An 8,998-nucleotide genomic window follows, 5' to 3' on the forward strand; every position below is an offset into this window, starting at 1 on the left:
TCTTCCAATTTTATTACAATTATTATTTTCTGTCATAAAAATCTACATTACAACATTTTATTGAGACAAGTATTTCGCATAAATATGTAATGTGATTATTCCCGTAAAGAGGACCTATATTTGAATAATAACAAGAATTGAGGGTTCGCGCGTTGCTGCTCTAAGGTTTATGCGATTTTAACGCTAGCTAGCAATTCGCACGGCACATTTTACCTGATGTTATGATGATCTAAACAAAAAAATGGTCATGCACTGTTATGATGATCTAAACAAAAAAATGGTCATGCACACATTAACCTACATGTATAAGCACATAAATAAATCCATATATGAAATTTAGCTTACAAAACACACACAAATGTTGTTCAAGTAACGAACTAAAACAACCGAAGTAGCATCCAAAAATGACCATCATTTGTTGATGGCCATATCATATAGTTAAATTACATGCCATAGTATTCATTACATACCCGATTTACATGGCATAGTGTTACATGTTTACAAATCTAAACTAAATATGTAATAACCTAACAAAAGGCAACATATGGTCTGATCATTATTATATGGTCCGATCACTAATGCGCCATCATCCATTGTCGCATCATAAACATTGGTGCCACATTTCCTACGGACAAAGGTTAAGGATACAGTTATCTGGGGATAGAGATGCTAGTCGGCCAGCTTGATCAATACTTGAGGCACCATCAAAGGAGTTGCAAGTGACACAAATATAAGATGGAGACCAAAAATATATGCAAATCACATGAATGATGTACCTGAAGTTACACGCTGACCATAAGTTGAACATTTCAACGCCCTGCTACATCAATACACACAATTGATACTTCAAAACTCTTCATTTCTTTTTTTTCCTTCAAACATACATCATCACCACCGTTGTCACGACATAATAACTAAAATACAAAAGAGAGAATAAAAAAAATGTTAAAATGGCCAGTAGGTTACATCACTAAACCCGAAGTGTTCTTAAACCTGACTGCCCCTCCCACTTTTTTAACTCTGACTCCAGAAATGAGAGCTGATTTGTACATACAGTGTTGTAACATTCGTAAAAGTTCCAAAAAACTCAGGAAGCTTTCATGTAAAACCATTAGCCGATGCCCACCTGTCATTAAAAAAACAAAGAAAACATATAAATAAAAAAAAAAAAAAAAAAAAAAAAAAAAAAAAACTATCAATGTATATATATATATATAGGTGAAAACTTATGTATATAAGTAACAAAAGCAATGGTAAAGAACCATGGCAATTATAGGTGAAACTTATGTATATAAGTAAAAAGACTACCTAGACAGTTTGACAACAAACATACATACATAGACATAACTTGTTGCATAAGCTATCCACAAACAATAATGTGTTGCATAATAAGCAAATAAGCAAAGGGAATAAAGCAAATACCTCCAAATTCTTGTTCAAGACCAATGGGTCATTTACATTGAGTCACTTCCAGGAGCTTAAAAAAGTACACCATATGAGGGACATTATACTGCATAGCCCAAATCACCTTCGATCACCATACCCCCTGCACATGATAGACTGAAAATTTAACATCATAGATTCATAGTTATCGGTTCTAAAGTTAAGTTACATCACAAATTGTTAAGATTACAAACCATGACAAACTTGCGTTTACATAACGCGTAAGCTTCAAAAGACAACCATATCAAATTCATACATACACCAAAAGCACATAATCTTACCTACTAATTACGCATTCTGCCTGTACAAACTCAAAATTGAAGAATTTCAACCCTTCCACACCCAAACAAACTAAAGCTAAAAGACGTGAAAATCATCCCATACCACCTCAAACGTGCGTTCCCTGCGGTTGAAGACATGTTTTTTTGTACGTCTTCACTTTCTTGACTGCTTCATGTACATGCCTCGAGAGATGTTTTTTTAACATCTTGAGGCTTTTGATCATGAAAAGAATTATCTTTCGTATCTTCCTAATTGGAATTAGATTAAGATGATAGAGGCATCGGGCTAGAATCATTGACTTTGACTTTATCATCTTCAGAATAGTATGGTTGACTATCACCTACATGATCTATCTTTAAGTTGTCTGTAACGGGTTTTGGTTCATCAAGGTCAAACCTTGCATACTGCCTTCTAGTTGTAGCCTGTAAATAAGTATACAAATGTGACTTTGTCATAAACAAAATAAAGTATAAAAGAAATCTTTAGAACCATGAGTATGCACAGATGACAAACCCTTCAGTTTTATTCGTGTCATTGACCGAAGCTGCTACCTTTAAGTAGATATTATCCTTGAAATCAGTTGCAATGGGTGTTGTTCGAGTGCTGATATAAAAAGTAAACCTTCTAGCACATCACAATCGTTGTACGTATAAACATTAAACAGATATATGAGTATTTGTAGACATTTTAATGCTAAAAATAAAGGGTAAAAGTAAAGAAAACTGAAAAATGTACAATTTCAGCAAGTTCGTCGATTTGGTTGAAGGTAGTGAACTTAATAGTCTAGAAAATAGAAGAATGTAACATAAGCATTATCCCTTCAACACACCGAGGACACTTCTTCTCTTCTTCGTAAGTCAGAATTATAACTATTTTAAAGCGATTCTAAATTTATACTTACATAAAAAATACATACCAACATAATGGATTACAATGGCAGCGATGTACATGATTCGTTTACACAGAACTTTGCATATGATTATTAATAACATAATAAATTAACAAAATTTACCTGAGTGAATGTATCGAATTATGACTTTCGCCTCATATTTCATACGAAACAAATTTGTGATTTCATCCATGAAAACTCATCGGTTCCTAACACATATTCGTTTCGGTGGTCCTGGTGAACCCAAAATAAAAAAGTAACATATACATCTAAATCGATTGTTAGTCTAATTAACATAAAAATGCTTGATGAATTGAGCAATCTATATCCGTAAAGAGTTTAACAGTGTTCACAGATTTGATTCGATCCCATAACCCTAATCAGTTACGACGTTACCTAATAAATCAATATTTGAAGTTAAACAATATGTAATATCAATACTACCGTAGCAAACTTAGCCAGCTAAGGTTAAGCTAAAGAATATATGTTAGAACCAAACTAATTGACTGTTTTTGTAACATCAGTTCACACCGTGTAAAAACTTCTCATACATACGAAGTTGTGAATCGGTGCACATATATTTAGTTACTTATGCATTTCTGTTTCTTATTCTTATTTATTAAACAATGAAGTATGAATTAACTATTTTGAGCCTTTAAAATCAGTAATAACATTATGAACATGTGACAGACATGAATTCAAATTTTCATACCTAGCTTCAGAATCCCAATTAGCGACTATGTAAGAGAAATACTTACAAGTTAATACATGTAGCTATTAATCTCCTTCAGAGACTCATTAGCAGGAAATAAGTTAACCAATGCAAGAACCTGCAATAGTTATAATTGGTTTTCAATCATATACCATTCCCAATAATATGATTCAATGAAGCAAAGCGTGATTGAAAGTAATTAATGGACAAAAGCTCCCATCTTTTCAACAATTGCTTTAAAATTTTCAATGTGTGACCCGCCCAATTTGCCACATTTGATAAACACCCAAGGTTCTTGTATCAAAACTATTATTAGACCAGTCGTAAGTTTAGAAACCCTAACACACATAATAATGAGCCAACTACTTGAGTTGGGTGCCTTAAAAAATGTCACAACAATTAAAGTATGTAACAACATGCTAAGTGAACAATACAATTATGTACTTACTCCCACAAGCATCCAGTCACCATCCTTATCGTCATATGTAAGCAGAATATAGTTTTGTTGCAATGACATCTTCCACCAAGTCTCTTTTATCATGCAAAACCTAAGCATGCCAATGAAAAGGTTATACGTTTGACCAACTCCTATATTATTCAAAACCCGTTCATAGAAATAGAAAGAAGTCATTAATTCTCATGGTTAACCGTCTATAGAAGACTTAGTTCATACAAAGGAGCTTGAATGAATACGATTGGAGACAGGTGCCATATAAAGAAAAAACGACTAACCGCTTTTCGTCAATTTGATCATTGTTCTTAGAACTTGTAGACTGAATGTTCTTGTGAAAATTCTAACTGTAGACCAACAAACTACCAGCACCTTGCAAACCCACAATATCATATTAAAAACATCAATTTATCATCTATATTTTTTCAAAAACAATTATGTACGTTGTAAGTTATATAGATTACCAGATTAATAAATCAAGTTCATAGCATTATAATCATGATATATGTCTTAAAATCGAGAAATTGTCCAACCAGAATCCACTGGCAAACACACAAACAGTAATACAGTACATATTTACCAGATAAACAACAAACGAACGGTAATACATATCTACCAGATAAACAATCTCATAAATGGAGACCTTAAACTTCATTTCATAATCTTCTATTGAGTAAAACTTATACATCACCTATAATGTAATCCAAAGCTTAAATTCAATTAAATTCTTACTTAAATTCAAAGCTTATCAAACACCAAAATCATACTCCAACCAAAATTCAGGGTATGTATTTATATTCAGAAATAAGTAATACGCATAGCAAAAGTCAAAGATTCAAAATAATAAAATGATTAGTTACAAAAAAAAATTAGTTGATACCTCGATTTCTTCCTCGCTCTGTAAATGAAGCCGGCAAACAACGATTGGTGTACAAAGAATAACTAAATTTGTAGTCATTCGGTTGAATCCGACCTTCAGTCGCCTTTTAGGATCAGACACGGTAGTATCACGATGATTGATGCTTGGTTCCCATTTCTGTGAAATTAGGGTTTCAGTGAGTTGAGGAGGTGATTGTGAGAGAAATTTTAATGGGAGGAAGGGAGGTGTGGTATGGTTGGAAGGCATGGTGGATGTGCAATCAGTGAGACTCATATACGGAGCAATAATGTAATAAACTATGGCTTCCGGTATTTTTTTTTTTTTTTTTTTTTTTTTTATACTTAAAAACCATTTTCAAAGTGGTGTTTGTAAATTAGGAATAGCAGGGTTGTGTGAGAGGAAGGTGACACATGGACCAATGGAAGGAAAGGAAAGACACTTGTTGTTATTAGAGTGCTCACAATTGAGATATGTCTCTAGCTTAGTCCTCAACGCCACATCAGCGTCACATCAGCACTTTTTTTCCACTTCTTTTTCAGGACTAAACACTCCTAACCATGACACTCTTTCCTTCCCTTTTTATTCTATTTTTTTATTTTTTTTTATTTTTTCGAAAATGAAATTATTTTGATTATATATTTTATAAATTATAAATATTTAATAACATAAAACTAAATTTCATTGATAATTAAAAAAAACATTACAAATAATTAAAATTAAAATTACATAAAAATTTAATAAGGGAGTATTTTTGGCCACAACAAAAGTGAGACCCACAATAATAATAATAAAAATTAAAAATATCTCATCTTCATCATCTACATTTACATATACATATACAGTCGTCATCTTCTACATCTCATCTTCATGGCTTTTAAGCAAAAAAAAAAAAAAAAAAAAAAAAAAAAAAAAAAAAAAGCTTTATTCTACAGTCCGCCGTCCACAAATATTTCAAGAAAGCACGAAAATGGAGACGATACGCTGGACGGCTGCGTGGGCGGCCCGCTGGGCGGCCCGCTGGGCGGCCGGCTACCATCGGCGCCCAGGTGGGCGGTGGCTTGGGCGGGCTCCTGGACGGGATGGATGGGAGCGCTCTTAGTATGTAACTAATTATGATGATAATAAAGTTTGCTTAAAAATGAAGTATTAATTTTTTTAATAATAATTATTAGTAATAACAAATGCATCTTAAAATTATTTAAGAAAAATTAAAATACAATTATTATTTAAAGGTTGTACAATATGCTTCAAAGTTTGTACATATGTTCATAAGGTGTTTGGTAAAAGATTGTACAATTTGTTACAAAGTTTGTACATATGATCATAAGAGTGTATTATCATAAGGTTGTACATAATGCTTCAAATATTGTGCATATGGTCATGATGTGTTTTATTATAAAAGTGTACATAATGCTTCAAATATTGTACATATGGTTATGAAGGTGTTTTATCATAAGGTTGTACATAATGCTTCATGTATTGTACAATTGAAATGTTAATATTATTATTAAGTAAAATTAATTATTTTAATAACATAATCATACGAGTCTTAGAATTTTTCTCTTTATTTTTGAATTTTATTTAAGCTTGAATAATTATTATTTATGACATTATCATTATAGATATTTATTAAATACTATAAATTGATTTTTAGTAAATAATTATATTTTAATTCTAAATTAATTAAGATTATTGACATCATCCTTGTTTTTATAAATGGCAAGTTTTAGTAAAAAATGAAGAGTTAAATTGTGAAATGATAATATCATCATTTTAGAGATTTAATATAAGTTATAGAAGATAGATAGACAGGTTATGAAATTTGGATGCACCATTACTCTATATATCTAAATGATATAGAACAAATGAATAGTACCCCTTAATAGTTTCACAAACTCTCCTCAAACTTTTTATATTTTCACAATTCAATCCCGCCCTTTATAACACTTAACTTTATAGCTTTTACAAACTTACCACATAGTTTTCACAATTTATACTTTAACCATTACACTTCTCATTCATTATAAATCGATCCCATAATGTTTACTAACTAATAACTATTCATCATCATTATTATTATTATTATTATTATTATTAAATCAACCACATAATTTTTCACTTTATTATTGTTTAACTTTTTTCTTATTATAAATTAACTACGTAAATTTATACTTAAACCATTACACTTGTAACACCCCGTTTTTCCCCGTACATGATTTATAAGTGTATTGTGTATGTACGATAGGCGTATGAAGGGTTCGGGACATGTTCGGGTGTTAAAGTCTTATACGCGAGAGAAGGGCTCAGGTCGAGCTTTGTGTCGCGGCGCGACAAAGGAGGCCGCGGCGCGGCAATGAACTGAAGTTGAGATCAGAAGTACGACAAAGAATGATCCCAGACCCAGCTATAGGTCGCGGCGCGACAAAGAGGGCCGCGGCGCGGCGTATAGTAGAAATCCAGACCAGAAGTTCGTTTAAAAGTGATCCCAGCTCAAGGCAATCGTCGCGGCGCGACGAATTAGGCCGCGGCGCGGCAAATGGTGCGAACTGGCACCAGATTCTTGTAAATTTAAATGAAGTTCAAGGGCAAATTAGTCATTTCACGATTGAGCCAGATGGGGATCTAAAATCTGGTCCACCCATTTCATTTCTTATTTTCTATTTCCTTTTCTTTCATTTTCTCTCAAGAAACTCAAATACCCCAAGTGTTTCAAGTGGGATTTTGGAAAGGAAGAAGCGGGTTTTGATCTTTGGCGTAGTTGACAAGTGTGTTCTCCTCGTTCTTAGCTACACGGTGATACTAGTGGTAAGCTCTAACTCCGAAATTCATTTTCGTGTTCATCATTCAAGTTTAGGGCTTTTGATTGTATGATTCATAGGTGAAACCCATTTAGTTGTTAATTGAAGGTTAACACCAAGATTCGGGTTTATTGTTGTTAATGTCGGGTTTTGGGTTTGGTGTGCAAGTTTATGCTTGTAAGACTTGTAAAATATGGTGTTAGAACATAATCACTAGTTGATTGTGATTATGGGTGTTTTGGGCGAGATTTGACTTAGTCAAATTGGAAGTAAGTGCAAATGGGTTAATATTGCACTTATTGGTGTTTTGGGTATAAGCTAGAATGTTTAGCTTATTTGTTTGTAAATTACTTAGGTGATTTGCATTTGGACGATTTGGAGCTCAAGCGGGATTGCTTTTCAAGTAATCGAAGTGAGTGGAATATTTATACGCCTATGTATATAATTTGGTTGCTTGCGTGCGACGTGGTAAGTGACATCCGTTAGGATTCACTTTTCGTGGACCACATTTGAGTTGGGAAAATATAGTGAGTGATATCCGTGTGGATAGCTCTTCGTTGGCTATATTCGTTTTGTGTATGTGGCGAGTGATAAATGTTTGACCTATCGCTCTTTGTCGGCCACGTGTGTATGTGTGTGTTTGGAATGTGGGGAGTGATTTCCGTAAGGAATGACTCTTTGTCGACCACAAATGGAGGTGAGGCATGTGACGAGTGATAAATGTTTGACCTATCGCTCTTCGTCGGTTACATGTCAGTATTGGTTATGTAGCGAGTGATTAATGTTTGATCTATCACTCTTCGTCGGCTACATGTGTGCGTTTGGATATGTGACGAGTGGTTAATGTTTGACCTATCACTCTTCGTTGGTCACATGTGTATATTTTGTTTTGTGGCGAGTGATTAACGTTTGACCTATCGCTCTTCATCGGCCACATGTGTGTATGGGTAAGTGATGAGTGTTATCCGTTTAGGGATTCGCTCTTCGTTGGCCACTTATCGTGGGATGGTAAGCGGTTTCGCTTTTCGTCGGCCATCCTTGTGATTGAGGTAAGTGTTAACGTTTCGGTTGCACTTTTCGTCGGCCTCATGGTGCGTAGTGGTGAGTGGTTAACGTAATTGACCTACCGCTCTTCGTCGACCACGTACGTGTTGCGATGGGTGGTGAGTGGTTAACGTATTTGACCTACCGCTCTTCGTCGGCCACCATCGAGTCCAATGTCGACATTGTGTATATTGGGTTGTGTATGTTCTACTAGCATTATACGTATGATTATTCGTGTATTCGTTTATTCGTTTATTGTGGTATGCTAATGATATTGTGTTGTTGTGTAGGTGTATGCAAGTAATTGGATTATGTATGTATGCGTATAAGTATTGCATTCACTAAGCATTAGCTTACCCTCTCGTTGTTTACATTTTTATAGGTTCGCATGCTTGGCGGCTCGGGTAAGCTTGGGGATTAGAGATCTTGGCTAGGTTGCTTTAGAAGATCTTGCTTTTGGACTCAATTAGGATTTGGGTAGCATAGTCCCAAATCACCA

General features: G+C 34.1%; 1 long non-coding RNA gene across 8 annotated transcripts; it reads right to left on the reverse strand.

Annotated features, from left to right (window-relative positions):
• Positions 1 to 354: 354 nt before the first annotated feature.
• Positions 355 to 4,900, reverse strand: LOC139891656 (uncharacterized). 8 transcript variants are annotated; one of them, XR_011773762.1, is made up of 10 exons: positions 4,658 to 4,900; positions 4,059 to 4,149; positions 3,775 to 3,874; positions 3,373 to 3,444; positions 2,738 to 2,848; positions 2,239 to 2,328; positions 1,725 to 2,147; positions 1,423 to 1,546; positions 777 to 1,126; positions 355 to 625 (listed from the first exon to the last, which is right to left on the reverse strand). It is a non-coding gene; the product is annotated as an uncharacterized lncRNA (long non-coding RNA). The 8 variants fall into 8 exon arrangements; XR_011773757.1 differs by having other exon boundaries at positions 2,239 to 2,848; XR_011773761.1 differs by having other exon boundaries at positions 2,738 to 3,444.
• Between the last annotated feature and the right edge of the window lie 4,098 nt (positions 4,901 to 8,998).

This window comes from Rutidosis leptorrhynchoides, chromosome 2 (assembly GCF_046630445.1).
Source record: "Rutidosis leptorrhynchoides isolate AG116_Rl617_1_P2 chromosome 2, CSIRO_AGI_Rlap_v1, whole genome shotgun sequence".
NCBI classification, from domain to species: Eukaryota; Viridiplantae; Streptophyta; class Magnoliopsida; order Asterales; family Asteraceae; genus Rutidosis; species Rutidosis leptorrhynchoides.